Genomic DNA, 15720 nt, shown 5'->3' on the forward strand with positions numbered 1-15720 from the left:
CAGATTCGTAATTAGCGACTCCAAAAACCTATAACGTATTTTTTTGGATTTTTTTACCGTTTTCTCTCGATTTGACCTTCCAATGACCTTGAACCTGACGCGGTAAAAGTCAAAGGACGCCAGATTTGTATTCGGCGACTTTGAAAACCATAATAAACCCGAGCTAACCTCAGAATACACGTTTAAGAGTGTCAAATCTCTCGAAAATACAGTTGGTGGGTAGTGGTGTTTCCTATATTTGTAGGGGTGGCTGGGGGTGGAGGGTAGTCCGTTTAGCGTGCAATCGACTCGGGATACTTATAAAATACTACCATGATTTTTTCAGATTTTTTGGTCCAAAAATAAATTAGGCCAAAAACCGGCCTTACCGACCCTCCCCCTTTAAATTTGATTAAAATAAAATTTAAAATCCTATTTAACTTTTATTAATAATCAAGTTAATGTGCAGAGTTCCTGAAAAAGATTAAAAAAACAAAAGAAAAAATTATTTTTTTAGACAACAAAAAAAAAGGAAAAAAATGGTTTGGTTTTTATTTCTACGTGCACATATTCCCGAAACGTTGGTGCTTATTTTTTACAAATGTTTTTTTTAAATTTTGATTTCATAATAATAAAAATAAAATAGGGAATGCTTTCGTCTTTTTTATTTTTTATCAAAAAAAGCATTTTTTCCTTTTTTTTCAGGAAAATTTTTATCCTTTTCTAAATTAAAATATGAAAATTTATGGTAGTTGTTCAAATTTGGTTGCTGGATTCTTAGCTTTATTTTCAGAAATTCTGCACATTAGGTAATAGTGAGATTTTGTGAAACTACGGTGAAACTCTGATACTGTGCCGGTTTTTGGGCTGGCAGTGGTGGGGAACAAACCTAAATGAGTTCCGTCTCGCTATTTTTTGGTCACGCGTTCGTTAACCAACCATTTTTTATTCAAACTTCTTATTTTATCCTTTGAAAAATAATTTTGTTATATAACAATATTTATACTCGTCGCTCCACGGGGAATCGAATCACAGAACTTCCGATTGCCGGTCGGGTACTTTCCCTTTAAGCTATTAGAGAGATCGAAAGAAGAATATTTTTCAGAAATATACGCCATCCATAAACAGGTATTACATTTACGATACGAGTAATTTGAAGGAATCTCTATTATCATCAGAGATGGTTATGATTCTTCAAATAACAGAAAATACTTAACGTTATTTTTAGCCAAGATGAAAAATAAATTGAAAAAATTTTTAAATAAATTTTGTCTGAAAAAAGATCTACCCTCGTCGCTGCTCTGGGAAGCGAATCACAGAACTGCAGATTGCCGGTTGGTATATTTCTGAAAAAATCTTCTTTCGATAAAAGCTAATAGCTTAATGGGAAAGCACCTGACGTTAATCGGAAGTTCTGTGGTTTAGTGCCCAGTGGAGCGACGAGAGTAGATCTTTTTTGAGATAAAATTTAATTAAAATTTTTTTTAAATTTATTTTCTATTTAGTATAACAATGACTTAGTATTTTCTGTTATTTAAAGAGTTAACTTGATCGATAGGTAGATTTATATTCTCAGGGTGGTGAAAAAGTTATCTACACTGATCTATAGTAACTATATCCTATGATGGTAAAGATTTCTTTAAGTTCATATTTTATCCTTTAAATACTTATTTATAAAATCAAGAAAATCTATTCTCAAGCAAAACTAAAGGAAATACAAAAATAATGTTTTAAAACAAAGTAATTACACACAGATAAATAAAAAATTGGTTTCAGACTATTTTTTTGATAACATAGATTCTTTTGGTCTTCATGTTGAAAAATCTTCCTAAATATAAAAGAAACCCATTTTTCGGGCAAAATATGCAAGATTCGAAAAAGTATTAGGGAACAACAATTTTTCAAAGAAACGCATAACGAAAACAAAGTAAAATAAAATTTTGTGGAAGAATCACGCGAAATGTAATAAAATATTCAATAACAAAATTACTAACCTGAAATGAATCTAGAAGTTTCCTTGAAACCATTTTTTAGAAAGATACAAAGTTTTTATTTGATTATGGAAAATATTATTAACAATCGCCAAATTACAGTTTTCAAAGGGTTGGGATTTAATTTATTATAGTTATGCTTTTAAAAATAAGATGATGACATTCAGAATTTTAAATTAATTTAATTGTGTGTATAGAATTCCTGAAAATAAAACCTAGAGCCCAATGACCAAATTTGAACAACCACCATAAAATGGCGACATTGAAGTTTGCCACAGATATGCATTTGAAAGTTGTGTAATCTATTTAATAAAGAACTGATAGTCGCATAGAAAAAATAAAAACACCCCTAGATTTGTCTCCAAAAAATCTCGTTTTTTTCATGTTATTGTTCAAACAATTTTCGAAACAATTACCTCTTTTTTTTAAATTCTGCAATTGTTAAGAACAAAACAATTGTCTGATTGAAAAATAAAAGAAACCATTGCATTCCTTTTGAAAATATCTCGAAGCTGTTTATTTATAACCATTTTTAAAACAATTACTGAATTTGTTGTTTAGCGTAAATCTTCTGATTGCCTGTGCATATGGATTTCAAAGTTGCAAAAAGTTGTGCAAATCTATATCTATGGCAAACTTCAAGGTCGTATTAAATGTTCCATTTTAATTTGGAAAAATTTACAGTTTATAAAAAGATCCATCTTCCTTCTCTTTTTTTATTTCTTTCGTCCTTTTTACTTTCATTATTATCAAATCACAATATTTAATACAATAATAAATAATACTAAGAAATACAAATAATAATAAATAAAATAATTGATAAAACATTATTTACAAATGTATTTTTTATTTTGATTCGATAATAAAAATAAAAATAGTGGTTGTCCAAATTTGGTCACATGATTTTTCGTTTTATTTTAAGGAATTCTATACATTAATTAACAATTTAAAAAATACGAAATTCACAATGTTACAAAACGATCTCAAAACAAATTTGCAAGGAAATGCGTTTGTCTAATTTGAAAATTTGAACATGTACCTTGTCCATTAAGTAAGAAGTAAACAACTTCAAAAAATCAGTTTGACTTAGGTAACCTGCATTTTCTCTAACAGGAAGATTAATTGTAAAAATATTATTATACTATTACAGCTTCGAAGGGATAACAAATTTAAGCAGCTTTTGAGCAATTTAATTACGAGCCGACTTAACATAACATTAAATGGAGCAAATTCTCGTATGTTCAATAAGCCGAGTAGTGCAATGAGCCATTCTGAATTATTTATTATCAAAATCCGAGTTCTGCATTGGTTATTTCACGAAATCCCCATTTCTTGTAAATAAAAGTTTTGCTCGAATTATACCCGGGAGCACTAGTTTCCTGGATTACGCGGAAACATCGCAGACAGGTTGCCCTCAACACCAACAACCACATGCGTTATCGGGGTTTGTAAATTGCACTGTTTTCCTGCCTTTAAATACATAGGCCACTTTTCATCGTGGCACTATGAACTGCGATAATTATCCGGGAAAACGGTTTTCATTTAAGCTGCAAGCACCATTTGAATATTGAACTTTGCCAAAGTCAAAATGTTAAGCTCGTAATATTCTCTGCGTCGATAATTCTTTGAAATCATTGCAAACAGCAAACACATGCTCTCCGAATGTATGCTTTCTAGCAAATTACATTATTTAATTCCAATTCATGATTCTAGAGAGAATTTAATAAATTTACAACACCAATTTCAATTTCCAAGAAAACAGCTTTATCAAATAATAAAAATCTTGTTAAGGAAATTGAAACGAGTTCTACGATTTTCATTATTGTGTCAATATGCCGCATAATAGTTTTAAAAAAAACGTTTTCGATTTCAGATTTTCTGGCTTAATAATGCTTTTAAGAGATTGTAAACAAATGGTGTTGGTATACATGTGTTATAGTAAAATTCTAGATATAATTCCCATTTACGATTCTAGAAAGGACTTTATAATTTTTTCAAATCAAGTTCAATTTCCAACAAAACATTCGTTATTGTAACAATATGACCAAAAAGAGTTAAAACAAAAAAGTTTTGATTTAAGCTTTGATGCTTGACTAATGCTTTTGACTTATTGTAAACAAATGTTGTCCGAATATATTTGTTCTCATACAATTATAGATGTAATTCCAATCCATGATTCTAGAAAGGACTTAATAATTTTTTTAAATCAAGTGGTGATCCCTAGTGGGGTGATATTATAGAATTTTTAATTGCAAGAGTTAAAATTAAAAAATTTCCAATTTTGAGTATTTGACTACAAAAGTATTCAATTTTAAAAGTTTGTATTTTAAATGTATGTAGTTTTAGGCAGTTTTTTAAAGTTCAATTTGAAAAATTCGTAGTGAGAAATTTATTATCTTTGAAGATTAAAAGAAATTTCTCACATTTTTGAGATTTACGATTGAAGATTTATTTATTTGGAATATTTATAGTTTTACATTATATGATTATAGGCGATTTTATTTTAATTTGTCGTTTCATTTTGAGTATACAGTGTGTCCCATATTTATAGGGCCACCCCATTTTTTAAGGATAATTTTTTTTCTATTGAAACAAAATGCACCAAATATTTTGAGTGGATAAATGAGTCGAATTAACGATTTTTCCTAAAATATAGAGCTCGCAATTCCATTCGTTCATTTATTTGGTCATTTTTTCAAAAAAATAGGTGTCCCAAATTAATAGGGCCACTAAAAAAAACTTCCATTTTTTTGAAGAATAATAAATAATGCGTAAAATAATGCAATTTAAAATATATAATATTAAAATTTTACTTCTTACATGCCATAAACATACACATATGTATGTATAAAAACTAAATATTGTGCGTGAATTCCCAAAGTAATTTACAGTTGTGTTTTTCTTTTAATTTAAATTTTTCCCGAGGATTTTTCACATACATACTTTCCCACATACATTCTTTTTGGGGATTATCGACGTATTTTTCCTATTTTAAAAGTGCATATTCGCACAATATGTTCGAAATAAATATTTCTCCTATTTTTATTGCGTGGATCCCCGTAAGTAGCGGGAGTTCCCGGGTTTTTCTCGCTTTACCTGGCATGCACATATGTATACTCCTGGTATAAATAGGCTTTCGAATGCATTTTTGGCCAGTTAAATTTTGCTTGTGCGTTAATAATATTCGAGGTAACAAAAAAAATATGGGAAGAGGGAAAGCATTGTCTGCAGAAGAAAAGGCGTCAATTGATGCGTATGAAAAATATGGGAAATCACAACGTGAAATAGCGAAGCTTATAAACCGATCGAGAAATGTTATTTACCTGTATATAAAGAATAGAAGTAATCAAATAGTGAAGAAGAAACGTGGACCACGGCCAAAGCTCTCAGATCGTGACAAACGAAAAATAGTCGCCGCCGCCTCGCAAACAACTAAGGGGTGCAGAAGAATAAAAAATGATGTGGCTCCTCAAGTGTCCAAAAGTACAGTGAATCGAGTATTGAAGGACTCCCCTAATTTAGTATGTGAAAAAATGCAAAAAGCGCCTAAACTGAAACCTCATAATATGCAGGCACGCTACAATTTTGCAGAAGAGAAGCTGCATTGGACGCACGACTGGTCAAAGGTACATACTTAGACAGTGCATTTTTTCTCAAAACAAATAATTAGTTCCTTCAAGCCTATGTAATTAAAGCTTGGGTCTTTTACTTGCTTTTCAGATTATCTGGTCTGACGAAAAAAAATTAATTTAGATGGTCCTGACGGAATGCGTTATTATTGGCGTGATCTGAGACATGAGCCTCGTTATTTTTCAACCCGAAACTTTGGAGGCGGTTCCGTCATGGTATGGGGGGCATACAGCGGTTTCGGAAAAGTGGCCTTAGCTTTTATTTCTCATAAAATGAAAAGCGAAGATTACCTGGCAGTGCTAGAAGAACATCTTAAGCCCTACCTTGGACGTTTCTGCTCTGCAAAATTGACTTTCCAGCAGGAAAACGCAGCCATACATGCGAGCAAGTCTACGAAGGATTGGTTGGCAAAGTCAAAGATCCCCGTACTCGCGTGGCCAGCGATCTCTCCAGAACTTAACCCAATGGAAAATGTTTGGGGCATGATGGTACGCGATGTGTATGACAACGGAAAGCAGTACACAACGGTCGCAGAGCTGAGGGAAGCGATTAAATCAGCATGGAACAACGTCACCGCGAAAAGTCTCGAAAATCTGAATAAATCGATGGTAAAGCGAATGCAAATGGTATTCAAAAATGACGGAAATACTATTAATTACTAATTTTGTGAATAAAGTCTTTTTAAAATAAATGAACGAATGGAATTGCGAGCTCTATATTTTAGCAAAAATCGTTAACTCGACTCATTTATTCACTCAAAAAATTTGGTACAGTTTGTTCCAATAGAAAAAAAATTATCCTTAAAAAATTGGGTGGCCCTATAAATATGGGACACACTGTATACAAATGAAACCCCTTAATATTAACGACCCACATGTTTAAATTCACATTAAAATTCTTGAACTATTAGTTCAACTATTAGTTCAACTATTAGTTCAGCATGCAATATTTAAGATTTGCAATTGAAGACTTTTTTTGAATAGTTCAATTTTGATGATTTTCAATTTAAGCTTAATCAATTTTGAAGATTTCTAATTAAAAAGTTTAAAATTTTGAACCGTTAGCATGACGAAGGTAATTTATTTATCATATTTAATTTGTTTTAATAAGCCATAGCTGATAATGGGCAAAAAACGTCTCACGGAATTTTTGGATGGTCCCTTATATTAGTTTATGAAACAAAAAATTTGTAATATGTTAAATTAGGGCGTAGAAAAAAATACAAATTTCAAAAAGTAAAAGACCATGAAATCATATTCTTTTCCTTTTTATTTAAAAAGTAACAGTGAAAAATTTGGCACCAATAAAAAAATTTCAGGAACTCTACCAAATTGTCCAGAAAACACCAAGAAAACATGTTTTATTAATTTTTTCTTAAAAACAACTCTTTTGCATTTTTTGCAACGCCCTAATATAACATATTGCCAATTTCTTGTTACGTTAACATGTAACATGTACCATATCTTATTAAACAAAATAAAATAGAAGAAATAAATCAACTTTGTCATTCTTACTGTTCACAATTTAAGACTTTTTTCATGAAAACCTATAAAATTAGACAATTTTAGATTTTAAGCCTCTAAGTGAAATAATTTTTATTTTTAAATCTTCAAAATTAAATGATTTAAAAAAAATCTTGAATTGTAAATCTTAAAAATGGAAGAATTTTAAATTGTGAATTTTAAAAATTGAACTGCATATTTCACAGAAAACGTTCGAAATTACATCACTTAAAACTATAAACATTTTAAGTAAATAAATCTTTAATATTGAATCTTACAAATTTAAGATTTAAAAATTTTAAATCATAAAAATTGAAGAATTGAAAAATGTAAATCGTTTATATTCAAGGGTTTTGAATTGTAAATCTTCAAAGTTAAACTACATATTAAAAAGGAGTTTATAATCACATAATTCATTAATTATTCATCAATTATTTTTTAGTTGGACGCGCATTTTTTGTTTTATTCGTAGAAAACAGTATTCCAAAAAAAAATTAATATTTTGGACAAAAGACACAAACTACGAAAAAATGATATAAAACTTTTTCATCCTAAAATAAGCTGAAAATATGTTAATTATTATTTTGTGATAGGATGCGCAGTTTTTATTTTATTCGTAAAAAACAACATTAAAAAATACAAAATTGAATTTTTTGACAAACGACACTAACTATAAAATAAATAAATGTCCAAAAGATGCTCTTCTAAAGAAACAGAGAAAACTCATTTAAATTTGTCATGAATAATTTGTTGATAGGACATGTAGTTTTGGTTTTAATCGTAAAAAAATAACAATCAAAATAAAAAAAATTAAATTTTTTTGTAACGCGACACAAGGTACGAACAAGAATTAAATGACAAAAGTTATGCAGTCAAAAAGGATTGACAAATTTATCATTAAGAATTTTTAGATAGGTCAAGTAGATTTTCTTTCGATGGTAAAAAATTAGAATAAACATAAAAAATTGATTTTTTTCAGAAATGACACAGTGATACACGAAAAGAATCAAAAAGATCAATTTTGTTTAACCAAAAAATTATTACAAGTTTGTTATAAACTTTGATAATAAAAATATGTTCAAAATGAGAAATGAACTTTTTGGAAGAAGGACTCAAGCAACAATAATGTTTTATTTAACAAGATGTTTCCCCTTAATTATATCTACTAATTTTCTTAGAACAACCTTACGCTAAGACGCCAACTTCTAGTTTGAATCGTAAATAATAACATGAAAAATAAATAAAGTAAATTTATGGAAAAACGACACACGTTGCAATAATATGTTTAATTATAATTGTTATTTTAATTGGATGTGCACTTCTTTTTAAATATAAGAATATGATAATGAAAATACTTTTGTTCCAATACTAATGCGCAGCACGAGATGCGTGATGAAAATGTGTTCAATAAAGTCGAAAGAGCATTAACAAAAGAGAATTCACAATAAACAAATTAAATTTGTCGATGCTTTGTCCTTTAATTTCAAAATGCCTGCGCAAAAATGTGGAATTAATACAAAGACTGCGCCGCAAAGCTCGAGACAAATATATTATCGTGCGCGAAGCGCGAGAACCCAATGTTGCGCACCACAGGCGAGCTCAAATAAAAAAATAAAAAACGAAAAAATAAAAAACGAAAAAATGAAAAATTCTTGGTTGAAGATAGTTCAGAGTAAAGGCTAGAGAAGGAACTGGTCTCTAATGAAAAAATCTGACGAGACTTGGTTTTAACAGAGCAGTAACAACCGCTAGGATATAATAAAAATATGCATATATCAAGCTTCGCGCAAAGTGGTAACCTAGACGTGAAGTTTCCTGGGATTTACATAACTGGCCAATTTGCATAAGGCTTATTAAAATTTTGGTATGAACACTAAAATATATCCGGAGTGTGGGTAAAGTGTCTACCTAGTGGCAGTCCATATAGTCCCAGGTGAACCTAATGTTTTTAATTCCGAAAGTGGGTTATTCTTTCAGGACGTTGCCTGAGCATCTAAGGTCACGTCCTTCGATCGATGTCTCGTAAAATGAAATTCCCTCTGAAATTATCGTTATTACAAGACTGTGTTATCCCATTGACATATGTGCAATTGCTCTTTCAATTTCCAATTACGCCAACGCCAAAGGAACTTTGAATTCGTCATGATTCTTTTCTTACGCAATAGCTGCTTTCAGTTTGTGTTAATTATGGTTCTGATTTTAAGAATTTAGGTGATCCTAAATTTATTAAGTTTATGGTAGGCAGTTGGATTTTTATGATTCGCAAAACGTATAATTATTTACAGTAATAAGGCAGTTCTTATAACTTAAATTTGTTTAAGGAATGTTTGAAGATTCCTTATCTTGAAGATTATTCTTTGTTTGAACAATGATTTCAGCAAGCCAGATTTTAATAGATCCAACCTAATCTTTACTAAGACCTAAAATGTGAACTAAATTGGGAAAATTAAATCTTCATGATATTTTTATTTTTTATTTTATTATTTTTATTTATTTTATATTAATCTATGCATTTAATTTGTTATCTTAATTACAAAAAATTCTTAAGGAAGAGTATTATAATAAATAATAGAGTCTTCTAATTTTATAAAATAAACAAAGATTAATTTCTGAAATTGAGATTCCCGTCTCAAAAGAGAGGAAGTAAGGGAGAATGGGGACTGGGAAGTAGATGATATGAGAGAATGCGGTAGGGGAAAATAGAGGAAACCAGAGGAGAAGAAATTGGGGAATCGAGGGAAAAGATAGGTAGGGAAAGTAGGATAAGTAAGAGGAAATTATAGGTGGAGGAGTAAAAAGAAATTGCCGTACTTAGATTTTCAGAGATAGCACATAGAAAAGTTTACAATCACACGATTCTTCTTTCTCATTTTAATTTTTGCAGAATTGTACAAAATTTTGCAAGAAAACTATTTAAATGTGTTTACTAGTGAGTTTGAATTAGTTTAAACTTTTTGAATTTAGTTAGTAAAAAATTAAAATAGAAAGTGCTTTTTTGAAAATTAACTCTAGTTTTCTTAAAATAAATTAGTTCTTACTATAATAAATATTTCTTGTTGTAATTTCTCATCCAATAATGATAAGCAATTGCTCAAACATACATAATAATTTCTTATAAACAAATAAGTAAAAAGTGTTTCTTTTAAATGAGCAGTTAGTTTGTTTATAAATGATAACTTGGGCAATAAAATAAATATTTTTTTATTATTACGAGACAATTTTTTCAATACAATTGTATTACTTTGTTATATAGAAACAAAAATAAGAGAGTGGTTCTTTCAAAATTATGATTAGTTTTTCTTTAATTAAATAACCAAAATAATTTTAAAGGTGTTTATTTGGAATGATAAAATTTATAAATTTACATGAACAATGATAATTTATTGACGAATGTGTAATTATAATCAAGCATAGTTAGCATTTTTACCTATAACTAATTTTAAAAAATCGTAAACTTCTTTAAACTCAGTGTTTACTATGTCTAAATAGCTTTTTCTAAAAAGAGCTGCTCTATGACATAATGGAACGTTTGTATTCAAGTCATTTTCTATCTTGGCATTTTTTATAATGAAAAAGCCCAGCTTTAAAGTAAAAATATGGATAAAGTTCCGAATAGGTGAATTCTTTAATTTGTGGCTTTCTGCCTTTATCTAAGCCAATATGTAAATATTGTAAACAAAAATTGTTTATCTCATCAGAATACATGTTTTTTTAAATTCATTTTGATGAACTTATAATTTTCGAAAAAATAAGTGATAATCGATTTTCATTTTAAAAAACCCAAAACAATCATGCGTTTATGCGTTCACCTAAGCCAATACGCACAATATCGCTGAATATTTAAAAAAAAGTTGTGTAGCTCATCAAGTTACACATTTTTTCTTACAAAAATTTTTATTTGGTAGTGATAGTTCTCGCGAAAATGAGTGATACATCGATTTTTATGAGAAAAAACTTTAAAATTAAGGTTTTTTGCGTTTATCCCAGCTAATTTACAAAATTTCGCAAAATATTTCAAATAAAAGTTTTATATCTAATTAAGGTGAACATATTTTGTTTAAAACATTTTTTTCTACAAGTGATATTTTTTGATAAAAGTAGTGATACATTTGATGAAATGTAACAGCTTTCAATGCAATAAGCGACAGGTCTTTCTCCACCGCTCGCGCTCATAATAGTTGCGGGCGTGTGTTTCTTTCGTGCATTAATTGTTTTCGAGGATTTCTTCTCGGGAGTCCTAATCAAGATGGATGAAACATATAATATTTTCAGCCTTAGTATGATTCTCCAAAAAAGATAAAAACACGCGATTGGTTGTGACAAATCGAACTCATTCCAACTGAACGATTTTGCTCAAAACACAAGAAGAAAATGACTCTTTTTAAATCTAAAAAGACTTGCGGCCAGTTCTTGTGTCATAAAGCTGGCAAGTACCGTCATACTAATACCGATGCAGAAAATACGTGATTTGAGAGGTGCCACATTCCCGCAGCGGCCTGTATGCTCATTTCATACTGTTTCGCTGTAGTGTTCAATTTTGAACAAACGATTCGGAAAAGCAGCATCGTACAAGGTCAGTCGATTTTGCATGGTTGCTTTTGACAGTAAATTCGAAGAGGAAGTCGCATTGCACATGAGGGTGAAGTAGTCAAAATAGATGTGTGCAAGATGGGCCGTCGAAAATACGATCAAGAGCGTGTAGTGGAAGGAACATGGCTCCGCGGATTGCTCCACAGAGGAGATCCCTACAGCTATCGGTTGCAAGTCTGTCCCCAAAAAAAGAGAGATCAGGCTACTTTAGTAGAATTAATAAGAAAACACGTAGCGGAAGGGACGGAGATCCACACCGTTGTTGGAAGGGTTATACTAACCTCGAAGATCATGGTTTTGTTCACAAAACTGTAAATCATCCCGAGAAGTTCGTGAATCGCGATACCAGAGCGCACACTCAAAACATCCAGTCTTCTTCGCGGTGAATGCGATGATTTCTCTCACGAGGAGGAGTGGACAAGAGCAATCTCGCAGACCATCTCTATGAATTTATGTGGCGACGACGGTTAGAAAAAATAGGTCCTAATTCGTTTGAGGAACTAATCGCAAATATTAAAGTCTCTTACCCTGACCACTGAATCTAAACAGCATTTTCAATAAAAACAAATTCGAATATATTATGTAATAATAAAATAATAAAAATAAAATAAAAAATCAGATCAATGAAAAAAATTGCAAAATTGCAATGGTGATACGATGAAAAAAGAAGAACGAATGTACAGGTGGGTGTTTGACCAACATTATATCGGAAACCAGTCACATGGTTGCATTACCACCCACCACAAGACGTTGGAAAGCGGTAGGGTTTTGACCAAAATTATTTCTGTAGCCAGTCACAGGGGCGTTTTCCCGCCCCCACGGCATTCGGAAAAGGAGTAGGGGGTTTGACCAACATTATTTATGCAGCCCGGTACAGGGTCGCCTTCCCGCCCAAATTGAACCTTGAAATGGGGTAGGGGTTTGATCAACAATATTTCTGTAGCCAGCTGCAGGGGTGTCTTTCGGTCCCCACGAGAAGCTGAAAAAGGGTAGGGGGAAATGGTAGGGATCTGGCCAGCATTATTTCTGTAATTAGTCACAGAGGTGCCTAATTACTCTTGTCGCCACTCAGGGCCTGTTGCCACGGTGATGCACAGTACCAAAACAGTTGATCGTTAGATGTATCACTAATTTTCTTGGAAACTATAACTCGTAAATAAAATGCTTTAAAAAGAAAATTTGTATCTCAATGAGATCTACAACTTTTGTCTACAAATTTTTGCAGAATTTTGTGTATTGGCTTTGATAAACTTAAAAATCCATAATGTTCATGGGTTTTTTCACATGAAAATCGATATATCCTTGATTTTGTCGGAAGCTATCACTCGCAGAAAAAAATATTTAAAACAAAAGATATGTGCCTCAATGGGAGCTACAACTTTTTTGCAGAATGTTTTGAGAAATTTCGCATATTGGCTTAGATAAACGCAACTATGACTTTTATGAATTTTTCATGGTTTTACATAAAGATAGCCTAGTCGCCAAATTTCACTATTAAGTTCTTAATCAGCGCATCAAAGTTCATAAGTATGCAGAGTTTAAATTGAATCGGAGAATTCAGCTATTCGGAACAGCGCCCAGATATTAGAATCGCGCAATTAGAAACTGAGTTACAGACATTAGAAAATACCCGCGCAGGCATTAGGGTTCAAAAGTCCACCCCCCTTCCACCCCTGGGATACTTGTGATAATCCTGGTCTAAAAATTTGTCCATTAAGTGCTGTTGAGTAGGCGGACATACTTGCAAAATCTGAAGGACACGTTTAGTATACAAATTAAAGCCCGCATTTCCAAACAGAAGCCGCCTTCCTTAAACATGCATCACCCGTCTTCTCAACTTGTGTATTAGGCAGCGATTTGCGGATTATAACTTTGGTCGCGTGAAGTTAGAGCGACCTGCCGACAAGGAGTGGTTAAGAAGCCGAGAAACTCGGCGTAACTCCAGAGCACTTGCATTTATTAAGTTTTGGCTTTTGCCGTTTAAATTACTTTTTAGAACCAGGAGATTCCTTGCGATGACATATGGAACAATAGTCAGAATATTGATGCTATAATTTGAAAGTTTATCCGGGAATGTGCAGCAATTTCGATCTGACCCCGATCGCGGCCAAACCGGGTTGGATCGCAGATAAAACACACTGCCATACCGAGGCCCGATCGGGACTCCCGATCGGTACCCTATCAGTCTCATTATGATCCATTCATGAATCTTGCGATTCAAGGTTTAATTGAAGTAAACTCTAAAATAGTAAATTGTCCTCTCCTTTCGCTGGACACTTCAATCTTTGAAATTTCCAATAAAGGTATTTTAAGTTAAAAATAAAGTAGTACGGATACAGAAAAATAACAAATTTCAGAAAAAAAGTTCAAATATACTTTCAAGAAACATAAGATTGTTGGAGATGGTATAGGTTGCGAGTAAAAGATTCTTTTATGAAGGAAATCCTAAATAACTACAAATATTTTATTTAACAATTTTCATTTCTTGCAGAAAAAGTTGCTGTGTACAAGGCTTCTTAACAAATTGAAGAAAATATAACAAATTCAATTTTTTGTTAATTGTTTTTCATTTCGAAAAATCCGAGAAGGTATTTGTTTGTTTTATTTTTTTTAATTTGATAAGAAGCGGTATAGACAAAAATGTTTTCAAAAAATGAAAATTGTTGAATAGAATAGTGGATCCAAATTTTCTGGCTTGTCCAAATTCATAAATTGAATCAGGAACATAATTTTTCAGAACATCACACGCCAAACAAACCCAATGAGTAAAATAAACCTAGCTAACAACATTTTCTTTTTAAATCAGCGAATTTTATTGGTCAAGGAAAAGTTCGGGATTTAAGAGGTCATTCTAGTGACTACCTCCGAAAAAACGCTATTTTCGTAAATTTCTTATGAGATTATTGAAAAATATATTAAAGTAGGATTTGCTAGGCATTTTTTTAATATACGTTGCAAGAATAACAAAATAGTGGCAAAAAAGCAACAACAAAAAATCGTATTTTTTACCCGTTTTCGGAAGAAAAATATAGTAAAAATTGAAATTTTCTAATAATTTATATAGGGGACATAGGTATTATCACTCTTTATCAAAAACTTTCTGGTTTTTAAGAGCTCATTTATTAAGCCTAACAAATCCTACATCAATATCTTTATCAATATACTCATAAATTATTCACAAGTATAGTGTTTTTTAGGGGATAGTTAGTCGAATGAACCCTTGAAGAACAAAAATCGTGTAAAAGTAAGAGAATTTCAATAACTTTAAACTGTTGAAATAGAATAAATTTGAAATTTTTAAAATTTTAATTTGAAAATTTTTTGTTTTGTTCATAAAATATTCTAGGTTAAAAATGTTACAAGTTTAATATTCTGGCCTTTAAATATTTATATGGCCAGAGAAAATGAAACATTGGTCAGTGGGAGATTAGAGAAAATAAAAAATGAAGTTTTGCGGTAACCCTAGTATAATATACTTATTAGCAATTAGTTTGCCTTGTATTTTTTCTACAGCTGCTTTCTCCAAAAGATTACCTTTTTAGATACGAATTTTATTCATTGTTTGCAAATTAAACAATTCTGTTGATAAAATATCATTTTTGGTTAAAAATTCAATGTTTGTAACAAATTCAACGCCTTTCGTAGACAATTGACTAATTATTTGAAACTCATATGTTGAAAATTACATGCGCATATTATGTATAAAAAATAAAATAACATTTTGTATAAATTTTGTGAGTAAATTTCTCCAAACATGTAATGTATAGAGACAATATTTTTTGTTGAATTAATTTTCATATAAATTTGCAATATATATTTGTCTTAAAAATAAAAATTATAGTAAGACTTTCTACGGGCAAAGTTTATATGCAAATAAATATGTTATTTAAAACACTCAATGATTTGAATGTGAAAAAATTTTTCTTATCATAAAAAATGGAGTTTGATTATATATTTGTTAAAATCAGTGCACGTCATTTTACAACATAAATACGAAAGAAGTCGTTTGTATTAACTTCACTCATATT

This window comes from Belonocnema kinseyi, chromosome 7, assembly GCF_010883055.1.
Source record: "Belonocnema kinseyi isolate 2016_QV_RU_SX_M_011 chromosome 7, B_treatae_v1, whole genome shotgun sequence".
Lineage (NCBI taxonomy): Eukaryota > Metazoa > Arthropoda > Insecta > Hymenoptera > Cynipidae > Belonocnema > Belonocnema kinseyi.